The 17,120-nt window shown below is 46.9% G+C and overlaps 1 protein-coding gene across 1 annotated transcript in view; it reads left to right on the top strand.

Annotated features, from left to right (window-relative positions):
* Positions 1 to 10,922: 10,922 nt before the first annotated feature.
* Positions 10,923 to 17,120, top strand: part of BACH2 (BTB domain and CNC homolog 2) — a 192,180-nt gene continuing 185,982 nt past the window's right edge. Inside the window, exon 1 of the mRNA XM_049818335.1 lies at positions 10,923 to 10,961. The gene's annotated coding sequence lies outside the window, so the exon portion shown is untranslated. The remainder of the gene's footprint in view (positions 10,962 to 17,120) is intronic.

Here is a 17,120-nt window from a genome sequence, read left to right as displayed (position 1 = left end):
TCTCCTTTACCTTCTGGTACTGCTTTTAAAGCGCGTGTGCTGCATTTAAATAACCACTTTGTCGTGTCTGTAGAAGAAACCCACACTCAATGGGGAGAGTGCAGAGAGGATTATCGCTCTGGTGTAATGGAGCCGGGATCACTCCGCAATGATGCTCCAGGTCATCCGGGGTCATCAAAGGATGATTTGAAAACATCGCTCGCATTCTTGCCTGGGCGAGCAGAAAATCTGCAGTAAGACGGGAAGGAGAGGGAGACTCACAGGCACTGCGTGTCTTCACAGGGTAGCCCAAGCAGAGCTCCCGCTACTTCATGAGCAAATGCTGGAAGAGCAGAAAGAAGCTGGCACCACTGCTGCTCACCTTCCGTGAGCCTCTCCTCTGCCCTGTTCTTCTGCCTGCCACTGCCCTCTCCTTCGGGACAGCGGGAGGCAGCAGGGCCAGGCAGCATCCCCTGCCTGCAGGCAGACCTCTCTCGTACTGAGGTGAGACGCACAGAGGAACCTGTCCAAACCTCCTAGAAGGATGGAAAGCGGGAGCCGCTGCCCTGTGCCAGTGAAAGAAATCCACCCAAAGAAATAGTTTTGCAAGTGGGGGGTGGGAAAGAATTAACTGCTTCAGTTAGGGAGGACTCAAGGGGAAGGGAGTGGTAGCTTGGGTATTTTTCATCTAGACAGTTAGGTCTGATCCTCAGGGCAGTGGGTGTTAGGCCAAGGCTGGAAAACTTTCCCTAAACTAGCAAAGCACAAAGCTTCCACGCAGTGTGTGCTCAGCCCCGAGAACTTCCTGGTAACTCAGGTTATTGAGGCAGATTGTTGATTAGGATCCAAGAGAGAATTAGAAACTCTTTTAAGCATAAATAGTATTTGCAACTGTGTGAGTTAAGCAAACGGATACAAGGGAAATCAAACCTCACGCTTCAGGGCATAAACTGCTCTCTTGTGAGTCAGGATCAACCTTTTTTTCCTCTACGCATAGCATCTCATAATTAGCTAGGTGCTTGCTGCGGTTTTGATTTGCTCTGAAGCATCAGTTACTGGCCGCTGCCAGAGGCGGGATGCTGGACGAGATAGACCCGTGATGTGTTTCTGTAGGGCAACCCTTTTGTTCCCGTATAGGCAAAGCTTTGTGGGAAAGCTTTGGTGATTCATGTCTTCAGCAGCTCCTGGTCTTACCGAACATTGGCCTCTCATTTCCATAAGCACTAAAGTCACTCTGAATTACTACAGAAATAAAAAGGCAAAGTTGCATGAAGGGTTATTTATCTACACTCTGCAGACAGCATTTATTTACTAAATTCGAAGATGCTTTTAGGACCTGCATGGGTAATTTTTGCTAGCAAGAAATTAATTATTTTCTGTATTCCATTTCAGCTGCAAAGAAGTCACACAACTTCCAGAAGGTTTTGTGTTTTGAAATATACATATTTCTGTGTGCATGTGCATATACACATAGATGTATGCATGTATATATATAAATATAAGTTGGTCCAATAAAAGGGTTTGAATTACTAGCATTTCCTTACAAATTAAAGGCAGGCAAGGACCAGTAATGCAGGTGACAGAGCATGCACTAACAAAGTCTGTCTCTCCACACTGCCTCTTTGATGTACCTCATCTTTGCCCTGAAGGAATTTCATTATCCTATGGTGAGCCGGTAATGAAATCTGTGCTCAGAATCAAGCCTTCATAGAAAACGATATCTTGAGCCTTTGTTCTGTACAGACTAGCTGTGTGTGGTAGGAATATGTTTCTATTTGTGTGTGATCTGAATGTACTTTGAATACTGATCTCCAGATAAAAAGGATAGAGATCTAATTTGACAAAATATTAAATTCCTCTATCTTGCTCTATCTAACAAAATTCTGATGCTTATTATTGTGATGAACATTTGGGGTGATACTTGTAGTGTTCAGCATGTGTGAGAAAAATCTCTCTGTGGAGAAGTGAATGGAGTGTCAAAGGCCCTGATATATAAAGAGTGCGGAGGGCTCTTAAGGACTATTTTTAGAACAATGCCGCAACAGATTTACACACAGAGAGAAAACCCTCCTCTACAGTCACTTAGGAGCAAAGTAGCATTTCGCTGCATAATAATGAGGAATTAATTGCTCTTTGTCATCACTTTTTATGCAAATTGCCATAGAACATTTGCCCAATGTGCATTTTACCTTTTAACGAAGAAAGTAGTCATGACAAACTAAACCAAATTTCATAAGCTAAAGACAAAAGTAGGCTGTACCATACATAAATTGCAGCTAGCAAGTCTATTCCTTTGAGGAACTCTATCAACTTCCCATGAAAGTCCATTAAAAAAAAAAAAAAAAAAAAAGAAAAAGACTTTTTGGCCTACTTGTCTAGTTAAATTAAGTTCAGTTATTGGACAACTGAAATTTCTTCTCATGGAATTTGCTTGTCACTCTTTACAGCCTTTGTTTATTTTTTTCTTTTTGCTTGGGACAATCACCAAATATCACCAATTTTTTGTTTCCTTACTGACTGCTTTCAAGATTTTACTCATATCGTTACTGAATTTCAGACATCACAGGTTGCCAGGTGTTTAAAAATGTTTTGTTGGACTTTTAAAAGTAAAAAAAAATATTATTGACCTTGTGCTTCACCTGTTTTCACAACATTTACATTTAGACTAAACTGACAATTCTTCAGAGTAAACCAGAATTGCAACAGCTATGGAACAGCGTTTCCTTTCAGTGCAAGAAAGAGAAATACATAATAAATCATCTTTATTCTACACGAAGCTTTAATTTTTTAGTCATTCTGCAACTGATACTGCAAATTTGATGCCAAAATTGCCTTAGATGGCAGACCAGGTCAAAATGCAGACATCCTAATGTATTGCATTGTGTCAAAGCATTTTCTCCAGAAACATCTCAACATGTTTTCTTTTTCCTGAGAAACATAGGAAGGATATCGCCGCCGCGCAAGGAGTTTCTGTCTTGCACGTGCAATGAATTCATTCAGTGAACTAGTGGGTCTTTTCAATCTCTAGTTTCTACCAACTTCAAACATAATAGCGAGTTCCAACAGAGTCCCTTTTCTATTCATATGCTATTCACAGCAGACCTTTGTAGTTCACAACTTCAAGTTAACATAGCAAAGAGCAGTTTTAAATCATTCCAGTAATCAGGGGTCACAATTATTTGTCACAGCTACAAAAAACCCAGAAATCACACACACGCTGCAAACCAATGCACTCTGCTTTCACCTCTAAGACAGAAAAATAACAGAGACTTGACCTCTGCCTTAAGTGCTAACACTTCAGCAACACTATCTATTAATCAAAAAATGTATGAATGCAGCTTATGAATCCCTCTGCGTGGAAAGAGCCATCTTCACCATTACAGAAATATATTTTCCGTCCCGGTCCTTGCTTAAGGTACAAGAACATCCTGCAGCCTTTCTGAAAAAAGCAAAAGCAATGGATGTGAGAACTAAATGAATCAAACCGTTGTTAGTTATGTGAGTGGAAACCCACAGATTTGTTGGGGTCCCCAGTTCTTTGCTTAGTATTAGAGCTAAGAGCAAATAAACTGCCCCTGCAAAAGCCAAAGCCTTCAGTGTAGTACTGAAGCACTCCAAACCCCTCTCAGAACTGCACAGTGTCAGGGATTTGGCCTGGATTAACAAGTCCAAAATACTCCAGCATCAAATCCAAGGCGATCAGAAGCAGTGGCAGCCACCGTGCCAGCACGGCCACTGCGTGCCCGCTGAGTGACGGTACATCTGCATCCTCCGCGTTCCCCACCTGCCCTCCTGCCGGTCCTGCTCCAGCTTCTGTTCAGCCAGAAGCCATCCCCGACCTCCACGAGCCTTCTTATGCTCCAGTCACATTTCAGCTACATGAAGCACACATTGTTATTATTAAACTACATGACGATCAGACTTGCCTCTTGAATTCTACATTCCCACGTGTTGCTCCGTGTTACTGCCCGCCCCTCCCTCTGAAGGCACACTGATGGCACCTTGGCCATGCCCCAAAACACAGCAGCGTCCACCAACGCCGGGCTCTGCCGAAGCTGCTGGCTTTGCACTCTGCTTCCTCCTCCCCTCCATCTCCACCGCCCACCCCCAGTGCCCCAGTCTCCTCTCCCAGTCCCACCAGCATTGCACCGTCTTCATGGCTTCGCGTTTCCCACCATCTGCTAGGTCCTGCGTGACTCAACACCAGAAATACCTCCTCGGCGCAGTACTGCCTCCTCCTGCAGAGGCAAAGGGAGCACGCAGCTGCCACGACGGCAACCTGGCACCGAGGACCCCGGGAGAAGTCACCAGAGGCACAAGAGTCAGCTGGGCATCCAGTTGGACATCCCACCACCACTGCCAGCTCTGAAGGAACTCCTCGTGACTTCCTTGCGACGACAGCAAGACGTCCTCTGCTGTGGCTGCACAGGCCAGCCTGGAAGGAAAGAAATTTATTTGCATGAAGCCCCTGTTAGAGTTATCCACCGAAAGCTGAATCACAGGCGCTAGAAAGTCAGACCTGTTACCAACTCAGTATTTTTGTTTGTGAGTAATAATTACCTCAAGGCTTTTACTCTTAATTAGTGGATTTGTGTCTAGTCAGCCACTGGTGCGTGTGCGTAAACTCCCATTGATGTTAAAGACTACGTGGAGTAGAAGACTTTTTAGAAATAGTAATCTATCCCCAGGGAATAGTGGGGGGTTTTTCTTACCCATCTTCTGTTCCTTCCCCAAATCATGACTTTGAATTAAATCTTGCCAGCTTACTGGTGTCCTGTGACATATCAGAAGCGGGACCTAGACTGCTCAGAAATATCTCTGTGCTCTTGAATGGAAAAAGATATTTACTGTCTAGAGCACAAACACTGCTCCGTCACCTCTGGATTAACCTCCGCGTGCCCTCCTTGTTCTCCAGTCCCAGACATTTTCCCTCCCTCAGCACTGCTCAAAAGAAGGAGCTTTTTTCTAACCCTCTTGTGCATCCCCTGATTTGCAGGAGGACAGCCTTGCCAAGGCAGATGCTTTGTCTGCACTCTCACGGTTTGCTGCAGATATTTTCACTTTTCTGGATAACGGTAAAGACAGAGGGTTGTTGAAAAAATGGATTACAAGGCTTGTGAGCAAGCTGAGCTAAACCAAGGTTGAGCTTTGTCCACAATTGCCCTCAAACGACTTTTGGAGCTGATTTGCCTGTGCTGATTCTTAGTGATAGGGGAATATGAACTGAGGTTTAAATATGTCATTACGGATGCCCTTGCTTTTTGAAGCAGACTCTGGGATCATCCTGACCTGCAGAATCAGGGAATTTGCCAGATTTGACCTTTAGAATGAAAAAAAAAAAAAAAAAAAGTTTTACATTATATTTTAAAATACGATTCTAAATGCAAATTCTAAAATGTTACTCACAAATTGTAAATAATAATGAACATACTAAGTAAAAAAAAAAATGAAAGCAGTAATAGAGCTGATGAAGATCTCAGAAGGCGGCACTGATTTAACGACAAAATGGGCAAGGACAAAGCCTTAGCCTTGCTGGCTGTCTCCAGGAATTGCTGTGGGCTCTATTTCGACTGCCTCTCACGGCACTGAACTTCAAGACGCCAGAAGGCTGTTAGGATTGTGTTTGCTCTGGGGCTGACAAATTCTCACCTCCTGTAGAACCAACGGAAAGAATAATCTTTAGGCCATTCATCCTATTTATCTAGCATAGGTGTTGCAATTACTTTTCCCAAATTACTATATGTCAAACCGAAGTCTGGCAACCCCAGCAAGCAGGCAATCTGAACAGTTTAAGTCTCTTTTTTTTTGAAAAAGATAAACACCAGAGAAGACCCCATCTTCTGACTTAGTGACCACAGTAGATGTTTTGGACATAACGCGTAAACCTTAATGATTCCAGACCCAGATTTCTTGACATACGAAGTCATCAGCTCCTTCAATTCCCTTTCTATTATGTTATCTGCATCTATTTTTTTAAAGGTCAGTGCCTGCCATTTTTTCCTGCCTTGCTTCCTGACACTATAATTTTAGTCCCAGCAACAACGCTTTGTTAATACTTCAACATATTTCAAATATTATATCTCACCAGCTCCTCAAAATATCATGCTGGAGATCTGACGCTCTGTGCATGGCAAATGTTCCTTTGTGGAGCTTTTGATGTGATGTCAAGCCACGCTGCGGAGACATTACATTGTGGGTCTTTGATATCACGCACCGTGACAATGTCTCCTTCGTAGCCGCCACAGCCACTGACTCAGGGCGAGCTGTTCGTACTGTCAGTGCTCCTGGAAACAAAATGTACCTGGGGTGTGTTCGAATCCGGTTGCAAAAAGACATATGGTGCCTGTAGTACAATCATTAATCAACTGTGAATTTCTTAATCACTGCAAAGAAAATGATGCAGTTTCATGAATTCTACCTGGGCAACCCAGGAGAATATGTGCATAATTATCAATAATGACTCAGACCTGTGCACAGGACGAGGGCTTATCCAGGAAAGCCAATCTTTTTCACCCAAATGCTGCAGGGTAAAATGTGCTTCGGAAGGAAATGACAATTTCCTCAATTAAAAACCGCAAGATTTGTCCTTATTTTTCCTTTTTCACTCCTTCATTACCATTGTAAAGATCAAGTCGCATAAGATCCACTAATGTGTTGCTCATTCATAGAGTCTTTGAGTCAGCGTGGTTGAAGCCAAGACTGCAACAAAAGTTGTTCTGTGCAGCGCTTTCATCTCTTCCCGTAGCACGTTAAATTAGGAATTACCTATCACCAGGAAAAAGCAATTTGTTTTTATAAATACGTGATTGAAATACCTTGCAATACACAGAGCTCTCCAACAAGTGGCACTATTAAGACTATTCAAGTTACGAGATTGATATGCAAATGAGATCTCAGAAAGGGATGTTGGGACATGTTTTACAATATTGGACTCCATTTAAAATCTTTTAAATTTACATATGAAATACGATTGAAAAAGATATTCATAATTCAGATATTCTGGAAAGTTTTGTGTTATCCATAAAGAAAACACTGAAAAGTAGGTCAAGTGCCATAAGCTCAGCTAGGCGGTCCTCTCTCAAGGGGTGAAGTCACGGCGGTGTGGAAAAACCACCTAATTAAGACATTAGTAAAGGTAATGTGTAACCAGGCAATTTGTCCATAGAGTTGAGCCAAAACCAGTTGTTGAATGTGTGGATGTAGCCTTTTCTCGAGGATAGCGTTGCAGCATTCACGGCAAGTTATCCCTCAAGTATTCATGGGATAATTTCTAAATTGTACCTCTTCACATTTATTCTTACCTTATTTTGTTGTCATTGCTTGACAAATTGTGGATCATTTTGAGAGACCATACATGACATCTCTTCAAATAATTTGTATTTGTTTGGAATATATGTCTGGCTGTACTTCAAGAAAAATGGTCCAGAAATAGTTACATATACAAAAATTGAGGCGTGGAGATAGTTGATTGCAATGGAAACAGGATCAGACTGGATTTGTTGCTGGAATATAAGCAGTTTGGGAATGAATTAGGAAGCCAATGCATTAAAATGTAAAATACATGATATAAAAATAGCATTTTTGAACAGTAGGTTTCATTCGGTTAGTGTAATATTCCTTCTGTCAACTCTGTCAGCTTTTCTCCAGTTTTCTAGCGTTATATAGAGATATAACGACCATAATAAAATCACGATCTGAATGATATACAGGAACCCGAACTCTGTCTTCCTTTACGAGTTGGTCACAAGATTTTTAATAGCATTTGGGTACCAAAAGCGGCATAGGGGTGCTCGGTGAGTTTTCAAAAAGCCTATGTGCCCAATCCCTGCTTGTCTCTAGCTTCTTTGGCTTTGTGCCGATCTCCATCCTGCACAAGCGTGATCTGGTTCACACTGAAGTCAGTGCAAATCTTATCACAGGGTAAGCAGAATAATAAAATCTAAGATGGACATTTTCACTTTATGCTTCCTTTAAGCCAACTAGTAATATTCATTTTAAAATGTCGGCCAGCAAGATAAATGGCAATTACTGAGCCTTTCAGAAAGGTGCGCTATGGGCAGAGGTGTAAAGAGAGCGCTTTGTTTTCTATTTGGCCGGCTTTGACTACCTGGAGCCGTATCTCCTGTAGCGTGTTGTAAACAACAGAATATGTGCACTTTGAATACAGTGGCATAATGGGCAGGTAGCATGCTAAATAAAACATTACAAATGCTGCATGGCTTATTTTTATCTCCCTGTCCCTCCCAACATAGTGTTTTTATCTCTCATGCCAATACAAAATTATTTTTATGTCTCTAGGAAAAACGAGGCAACAAGGAGACTCAGTCCTGCTAGTGTTTAAAGACACAAGTCCCTTTGCACGCTGTGGGACTTAACACTATATAAGTCTGCAGAACCAGAACCTAAATGGCACTTGCGAGCAAGGCTTTATATGAACCTTACTTGGAAAGGGAAAGTGATGTTTATGAGTCAAATTCTCCAGTGGGGTGCTATTCTGCAGCCACATGTAGCTAGGAAAAGTAGGGATAAAATGCTACTGCTCTAAAACGCATTTCACTTTACACAAGCAGACAACCGTGCAAAATGCAAGCCAGGGGAGAACAACGCTTTTGAAAAGTGACAATATGTTTGTCGTTACACACAAAGAGTTGATTTTGTGTTGGCACACAGTATTTGCATAGTTTTCTGTTGTTTTATAGTAGAGTTTGAGAATGCAGGTAGCCTGATGGAGCTGCTGCAATTTCAGGAGAAGACACCAGTGAAATAACTTGCAGAGAAATTGCTCCCCTCTGAAAGATACGGAAAACACTCTTTCTCTCTTATCTGTCTGTAATGAAAGGGGGAAACAGAGGATGAAAACGTACAATAAAAGCTGACATAAACACAGAAAAAATAACAAACATGCACGTTAATTACCAAACGTGCTTTTGTTAGCAGTAGGTCACCACCATTCTTTATTGACATTTACTGCAACTGCAATTTCTTTTTCAAGACCACTGACCCAGGAAAATGTAACCCTCTAGTTATCCAACGCCCTTTAATTAGAGATGTCTCCAGAGATAATCTCACTCACGGCCCCTATTGTGAATCATTTATTTTCTAACTTTCCTTTCTACCAGCCGTCTTTCATCTTTATGTTTTTCTGTCCTGGCCTGGCCGAACAACTTGGGCTTGTCGAGCGCAGTCGATTCATTTGCCGCTTCTCCCAGTGGCGTTTCACGCCTCCTGACATTCGGGGTCTCGCTCGGAAGCACTGGCTGCGGCGCCGGGGCCGCTGGCGGGAATCACGGCCCAACCACCGGGTAAAGGGAACCCCTCGGGGTGAGAAAGGACCCGAAAACCGGCACCTTGCGCCCGCTGAGGCCAGGTGAAGGCCCACCGACCCGCTTGCGTCGGGGACGCGCGACCGGGTTGCGTTGTTTGTGCTTTCGGCCGCGTTCGGCGGGGCCGACTCGTGGCTGCTGGACGCCTGCGGCCCGCACCACCAGTAGGATGAGGTTTCTCCGGGTGCGGAGCCCACAACACACCACCGGGACCAACACGTCGGCGGCTCCGCCGGTGCCCGGGAACGACCGGGCCGGTATTTTTCGCCCTCCCCATCACACTCGGCCCACAGCCGCCCAGGGGCGACGCACCTCCGCTCGCCCTCCCCGCGGCCGGGCCCACCGGCGGTCCCCGGTCCTCCCGCAGAGCCTGCCGCCCGGGGAGGTGGGCTCCATAGCCCTCCGCGGCCGGCGTGCTGGAGCCGGGCCGGGCCGGGCCGGGCCCGGCCGCGCCGCTGGGACTGCTGGGGCCGCCGCCATGTCGGGCGGCGGGGGCCCGCGCGCCGCCCCAGCGGCCCCTGGCGGCGGACTACGGCTCCCAGAGGCCCCTGCGGCCGCCGGCGCGAGCCCCCGAGCACGGGGCCCGGCGCCAGCGGCGGCACGCGCGCACGCACCGAGGGAAAGGCAGAGGCTCGCGCGTAGCCCTCCCCGGGAAGAGCGGGCGAGCGGGCGGGAGGGCGGGAGGGAGGGAGGGCGCGAGCCCGCCCCGCGCATGCGCGGCCCGCTCCCGGCCGGAGGGGGCGGGGCGGGGCGGGGCGGGGCGTCACGGCATGTCAGCAGCAGCAGCAGCAGCAGCGGCGCCGCCGCGATTCGCGGAGCGGCCGTACGCCGCTTTCTGCGCGTAGCGGCCGGGGCGGGCGAGGGAGAGGGCGCTGCGCCGTTGGCGTAGCGTTATTGTGAATGGAGCGGGCGGCGGGGCGGGGAGGATGATGTCAGCCTGCGAATGTCAACAATGTAGCGATTGAGGGGCGGGGGCGGGCGCTGGGCCGGGGCGCGCGAGGCGGCGGCAGCAGCGGCGGCGGCGGGCGCGGGCGGGCGGGCGGCAGAGCCGGGCAGCAGCGGCCGCGGCAGCAGCGCAGCGCCGCCTTCCCTCCTCCGCCTCCGCCGGGCTGCCACCGCCGCCGGCCCCGGGCGCCGCTCCGGCAGCGACACAGCCGCCGCGGTGCCGCTTCCCCCCCCCCCCCCCCCCCCCCTCCCGCCTCCCTCCCTCCCACCCTCCCTCCCTCCGCTGCGGCTTTCTCTCCTCCTCCGGCCCCCCTGCCAGCCCCCTCCCTCTCTCCCTCCCTCCCTTCCCCCTTTATTTTTCTCCGCAAGACTTTGGCTCTGGAAGCAGCTGGTTCAAAGCAATCGCCATGTGATGAGCGTCTGGGTCGGGGCTTTTTTTTTTTTTCGTTTGGGGGGGGGAGGGTGCAGGTTTCTGACCGCAGAGAAATACTAATAAGAATTTCCGAAACAACAGCAGCAGCAACAACAGGAGCAACCCCCCCCCCTCCCCAAACCTCCTCAGCTATAACAGGCTCTCCCCCCTCCCCCCCCCCCCCCACTCCCCACCCCTCCCCGGGCCCGCTCCACCCCGCCCCGCGGCCTCCCCCTCCCCCCTCACCCACCCCCCCAGGCTGCAGCGAGAGGGGCGACCCCCGAAAGTTGCGCGGAGGCGAGGTGAGTGCGCCTGTTCCGCGGCTCGGCAGCCCTGCTGGGGAAGGGGGGGCGAAGTTTTGGGGGGTGGTGGGGGGAAGAGGCTGGCCGGGGTGGGGGCAGCGTGGCTTCCCCCCTTCCTCCTCCTCCTCCTCCTCCTCCCCGGGCAGCTGTTGCGCGGAGTTTGGGGGGGGGGGGGGGGGGGCTGCACCCCCGCCCCCGGAGCGGCCGCGGGTTTTGCAGGAGTGCTGCTGGCTTATTCCTCCAAGTGGGAAACACGCGCGTTGCGTAACGGGGAATGCGCGGCGGGCGCCGAACTGTGCGTGTGTGTGTGCGTGTCCCTGTGTGCGTGTCCGTGGACGCGTCTGTGTGCGGCCCCCCCCCCCCCTCCTCGCTCCGCTCCGCAGGGCCGGCAGCCGCTCGGGTCACCCCCCCCCCGGGAAGGGCCGACCCGGCCCCTTCCCCCGGCCACCTGCAGCCGCTCGGGGCAAGCGGGCACCGCACCCCCCCGGGCGTGTGTGTGTGTGTGTGTGTCCCGTGTGCCCCCCCCCCCCCCCCGGCCCCGTTTTTCTAGGTTTGGGGCGAGATGTGAACTCCGATAACAGTTTCTTGGATCGTTAAAACGTAGCGTGTGGGCAAAGGCAGCGCGCCGCGGAGACGCTGGCTGTCATGAAAGACGCGAAGTGTGAAATCATGCCTCTCCTTTTGTGGAGCAGGCTATTTTGGTAGTGCGGCGGGTGTCTTCGCTTAAAACGCTTCGGTTACCGGGAGATCGTCGTGCCCTTGTTGCTGAAGCCCCGGCGGCTCCGGAGTAAAGCCCGGGTGTCGTTCCTTAATAATAAACGTGAGGCGGGGATGGCATCTTACTAGAATTACTCTTTAGGATGTTGGAAAGATGGGGAAATTACAGCGCTGCTGTTTGCTCTGGTTGAAGCCGTGTCAGTGTTTTCGTGATGAAAGCCCCTTTTCGAAGACTTTGGAACTGTCGCTAAACTTGTGCATATTTTAATTCGGTATTCTGGGGCTCAAGCTAGAAACAGGTCGGGTTTTTACGAGGCAGGGAATTGTCTGAGGTTCTGCTGTAGATGGGGGAATGCTCTGCAGTTTGAGGAGGGTGGTGGTGGTGCTTGGGTAGATTGACTTCTTCAGGTATGTAAATACTGAAATTTGAGATAATCCCATTTGATGAGATGGATAGAATAAAACGATAGGGTTGCGTGTTAAGCTGTTGTCTACGGGGCTGTTGTAACAACAGCCCGAAAACTGGTGTTTTAGGAATCTTTACTTCTGACAGAGAGAAATAAAATTCCACTTCAGATGTGGGCTTGTTCTTTTAAAAGCCCGTGTTGCCTTTTGTGTCCGCCCGCCTGCCCCCCGTCACTGGGATCTGGGCGCTTGTGCCGCAAAATAGATCGGCGTTGTACTTCCCTGCGGTGTATTGAACCTGTGCTTTCAGCATCGTTTTTCACATTTGACCCTCCAGCTTCAAAGGCTGTTCTGAAGGTGCTCTGCGAGAAATGGAAGGAAGCCGTGACTAATTGGAAAAGTAGAGGATTGAAAAATCAGGATCAGAGGTCTAGTTTTCCTCCTAGTTTGCTCTGTGACGCTGGACGAGCCATTCGAACAGATGTACGCCAGTAGACTGAGCTGTCAAGTGGGCAGGAAAGGTCCCTAGTGATTTTGGAGATGGGGTGGTTGTCAGGATATTTAGAGATCTTTTGCAGAAATCCTCCACAGAAGCAGAGTGTGCATTTCTGGGCAATGCTGGGGAAGTCTGCTCTGTAATTTGTGCTTAAACAACTCCATTTTTTGAAAAGTTTTACAATTGTGAGGAGACGTGCGCGCAGAAGGTGCGCAGCTGATGCACGTGCCGACAGATCCCAACTGGTTGATCGTCAGCAATTGTTTATGCCCAGGTATCTCACACTGGGAAGCGGTGCTGGGACAGGTACTCCTATTCCCTTTCTGACCTGGAGGCACATCTCGGAACACGCATCGGTATTAACGTCGTGCACCCTGGCAGGATGCGCTGGTGATGTAGGTGGGACGCCCACCTCCCCTTCCCTCCTTGCTTTCTGTCGTTCGTTTTGCAGCACGAAAACATTCGCTGTTCACTCTTACGTTCTGGGCATGGAGGAAAGTTAGAGACAGCACCTGAGTTGCTAGCTGAGAAGAATAACAGTCCGCATCCCAATAAATAGGTATTTTCACGATGCTCCTAATATGAGGAGATTCTGCTAAATCTTTGACATTGTAGAAGGCCTCAGAGACTCATTGAAATTAATGAGTTTAATAAAATCTCCATACTGTGTAGCAATCTTATGTATCTCTTTCTGTGTGTGCATAATTAATGACAAAGAGAGCTGAAAATAAAACCCTGTATAGATGATGTGTAGTGTGGAATGTGTGACAGAAGTTGCTTGCCCTTGCTTATTTTAAAACTTTCATTGCTTGATTTTCTGTTCTGAAGTGCCATAGCTATTTTTCTTAACGATGCTGCAGTACGATTGCCAATTAGTTATTTTCCTCAAGGTTTTCTCTAAAAATATCACCAGCCATGAAAAAAAAAATAAAAATCAGCGATCAGGGATTTTTTGTGTGGGGGTTTGGTTTGTTGTTGTTGTTGGTTTTTAATCCAAGAAGAATAAAAAAGAGATGTTTTCTCATTGTGTGCCTGTGACGTTCTTTTGGTGTAGGACTTCACGTACGCATAGATGAAGAGGAGACCTCTTAGAGCATAGCTAAGAGATGTTAATGGCGCTAAGCTGAAAAATGAGATGTGTAATGTTAATATATGCAAAGTAATCATTTTGGTGGTAATGACATTTTTATGTAATAAACTGTTGGTGTAAATTGAATAGCATTTATTGTGTGATGTGAACAGAGTCTCTGTGATTTTAATTCAGGTGGTATGAACGTGGTTTATATATTCAAATCAAAATGTACGTGCCTTTTTACTCAAAGGAATGCTCTCTGAATGGCTTCTTAGTTTACAAGTTGCATGAACATACCTGTAGTGTTTAGCAGATTTGACTTACGTTTGAAGGCATGCATGCTTCTGTCTTTCACCTCTGGGTCTGAATTTCCAGCTTGGCTCATTTTTGGGTGTGATGGTCTTACACTAGTGGTTTCTGAGTTGAACTGTTAAGGGAAATACACCACTCGTTCCATTAATGTGTTGAAGAAAATTTGGATTTAAACTTAAAGCTTTCTCGGACACTGCTGCTTTCAGTGTTCCTCCTGGCTACGGATGCTTTAGAGAATGTGGAAGAGAGTCTTTCTGATATTGCAGTTCTTTACTGATATTTGAGTAGGTGCCTAAATGATTTTGTTGTAGTAGTTGAATGAGCAGTAGGTTTCTACCCCCAGTAACTCCCTAAGGTTTTCCAGAATAGTACTCAAACTGCTTGTTCAGCTTTTTTAAAAAAATGGTCATCATTGCTTTAAATTCAGCCAAAAGACATTAACCTTGACAGCTGCCTGAATATTACGCATTCATGTGAAGCTTGCATCAAGGAGATGTAAAATGTATGAATATAGCCAGCTGAGTTGCAATGCGTTCATTTTACTTTTTAGTTCGGCAGAAACATCTTTGTAGTGCATTGAAAAGAGCACTACTTACTGTGCCGGTCTTGGACTATAAATTGTAATTTTGAAGCAGGCAAGCAGTGGAATGAATACAAAAGGCTTTGTGGCCAGTGATGGACTTGAAGTTCTAGTAACTGATGGTATTGATCAGAGAGCAACCACATGTTCAGAACAGGTAAATAAAAAAGAACGAAGGAACAAGTTTGAGAAAACCTTTATACTAAAAGTTTGCATGTGCGGCAGAACTTCAAGCCGTCAAAAATCGGGCTCGGAAGGCTCCTCGGCTTGATTGTATTGATCTTTATGCAGAAAGAGCCACAGCAACAACCTGAAGAACGCCAGCTGCGCTGTGCTGGCATCTCAGCAGATCAATAGCTGTGTCCCTGTCTGGCTTGAAACAGGTTGCCTGCGAAAGCTCCCAATGCGGCGGGGGCTGAACTGCAACTCCTGCGTGGGCGAGGGGGCTGCCAGGCGTGCAGCCCCTCCGTGTATAACCCCTCATCCCTCCTCCATCTCCTCTGCTCCCCCTTTGCTGTGGTGCAAACCTGCCCTCGGAGCAAGCCGGGACACTTGGGCGTCAGTGCCTCAAAGGAAGAAGGGGAGGAGGAGGAGGAGGTGGCTGCGGGGGCAAGAGGCACCGGGACCTGTGGTACGCCGTTTTCTTCTTCTTTTTTGTGTGAAAGGTGACCTGAAAGGGTCAGATCCTCCCAGATATATTCCCAAGACCTATGATTTGCATACAACTTTCACTGCTATTGCATCAACTGAACAGATGCTTGAAAAGCTGTTAGGAACGGAAACCCTGGGAATTTCCAGTTTGCCCTTAGTAGGAGTTGAAATGGAAGCTTATTTTTTTGCTCCTGAGCTTTGAAAGCACTCAGCCGGGCTGTGATGGGTAGATGGGTTTTGGTGCATAGGTTCAAAAGGAGTCTCCCTACTAAGAAAAACAGGAACTGTTCACTGCTGGTCACTGTGGAGGGCTTCTGGGCTGTGGAGCAGCAATTTTGTTTTTTGAAAAGAGGAAAAGCAGTTACGTCTGTTTAAATAAACAAAATGACCCTTGAGACTTAATCATAGCTACTTATTATAGCTGACATCCATGGAGGGTGGTTTTTGGGTTGGTTTTTTTTGGTTTTTTGTTAGTGATTGCTTTAAAATTTAAACTTGAACTAGGAAAACAGGAACTGTAGGTGTGGAGGTGTTCCTTTACCCCTATTTGCATGCAGCCTGTTTTTTATTTAGTGGGTAGGTGTGTTCAGTGTATGTGAGAGCAATTGAACATGTCAGCAGTTTCCTACAAGCTGCTCTTGCTGACTCACGTGTCTGGTGCAGCTTGGAGCTACCCTCGCTATAAACTATCCACAATAGGAGGCGCAGGCAGAGAGACCGTCGGTGCTGAGCTGTTGTTCAAAGGTTATTTTCGGTTCTCCGGTCACTGCTTTGCTGTGGGTTTTCTTCCCCAGAAATATCGAAATACACTGTTGTTTTGCCAGGCTGCCGTTCCGCTAGGTGCCTAGTGTAAAACAGAAATCCATTGCGCTGCTGCGGAGGTTGTGCTCGAAAGTTCATCTAGATGCTACGGATGTTCAGCAGGATCAGACCTCTGGGGTTTATTTCATTTCTTTTTTTTGTGAATGGGACGTTACAAAAAAAAAATAATATTCTCCCCCGAGCATTGTTCCTGATTCGAATATGCCAAGTCCAGCTTATGAATTGTATTTTCCCTTGCCAATTGCAAGCTGTACGGTCTCCTACCCTCCGCCCCTTTTTATGGCAGAAATGTTCTTTAAAGCCAGCAAGGAATTCTGATTAAACTTTAAAAACCTGGTTTTAGCTATCTTTACTTTTCAGAATTTTGCTGTTTCTTCGTCTGGTTTTTATCTCCTGTGTGGCAATATTGCTGGCCATTAGCGTGAAAGGATTCTTTCATTTGCGTGAAGATGAAAACTTACGCTCTTGTACAAGTGCTTCTTTATTTACAGACTCTATTCTGATTACTCATAAGGATCCTAGAACGATAGCTTCTGCTGACTGATGATTTTTAACTGATCTTCTTGTTGTGGTTTTTCTTCTTCTCTCCTTTCTTTTTCCTTTCTTAGTTGATCACAAAAGCATTTGCAGAAGCGGAGTGCATTATCCATCTGCAGTTCTGGATTTACTGTCATGGAGTTTAGATTCATAGTCCTCTTGTGTATTTTTCTTCTTTTTGTGGAATGGGGTGAAAAATAAGCGATCTCTAAAAGTGCGGTAAACAAAATCAGCTGGTATAAAACAAGCTTTAATAACAATAAGGTGAGTTCTTGTCACTTGTTTTGTTTTTAGTCAACTACTTTGACCAGTAATGAATAGAAAACCACATTGAGTGCTTTGTAACACTTAAAGAAAATGGGTGTTCTTGGTTTCCGCCAATACAAATGACTCATCAGTATCAGTAGGGTTTCTACTTCTAATAATAAAACTGTGGAAGACCTTTAAAACGTGTGGTTTTGGCCCCTACTCTTAGTGAAAGGTTGGAAAATATTACTTTGAATTATTTTTTTTTTTTTTTTAAGTTATGGAAGCTTTAGTGCTTTGCTGTGCAACAGTGAAAGATCT

This window comes from Accipiter gentilis, chromosome 15, assembly GCF_929443795.1.
Source record: "Accipiter gentilis chromosome 15, bAccGen1.1, whole genome shotgun sequence".
NCBI classification, from domain to species: Eukaryota; Metazoa; Chordata; class Aves; order Accipitriformes; family Accipitridae; genus Astur; species Astur gentilis.
The sequence above is the reverse complement of the archived record's forward strand: the minus strand, read 5'-3'. Positions and strand labels throughout refer to the sequence as shown.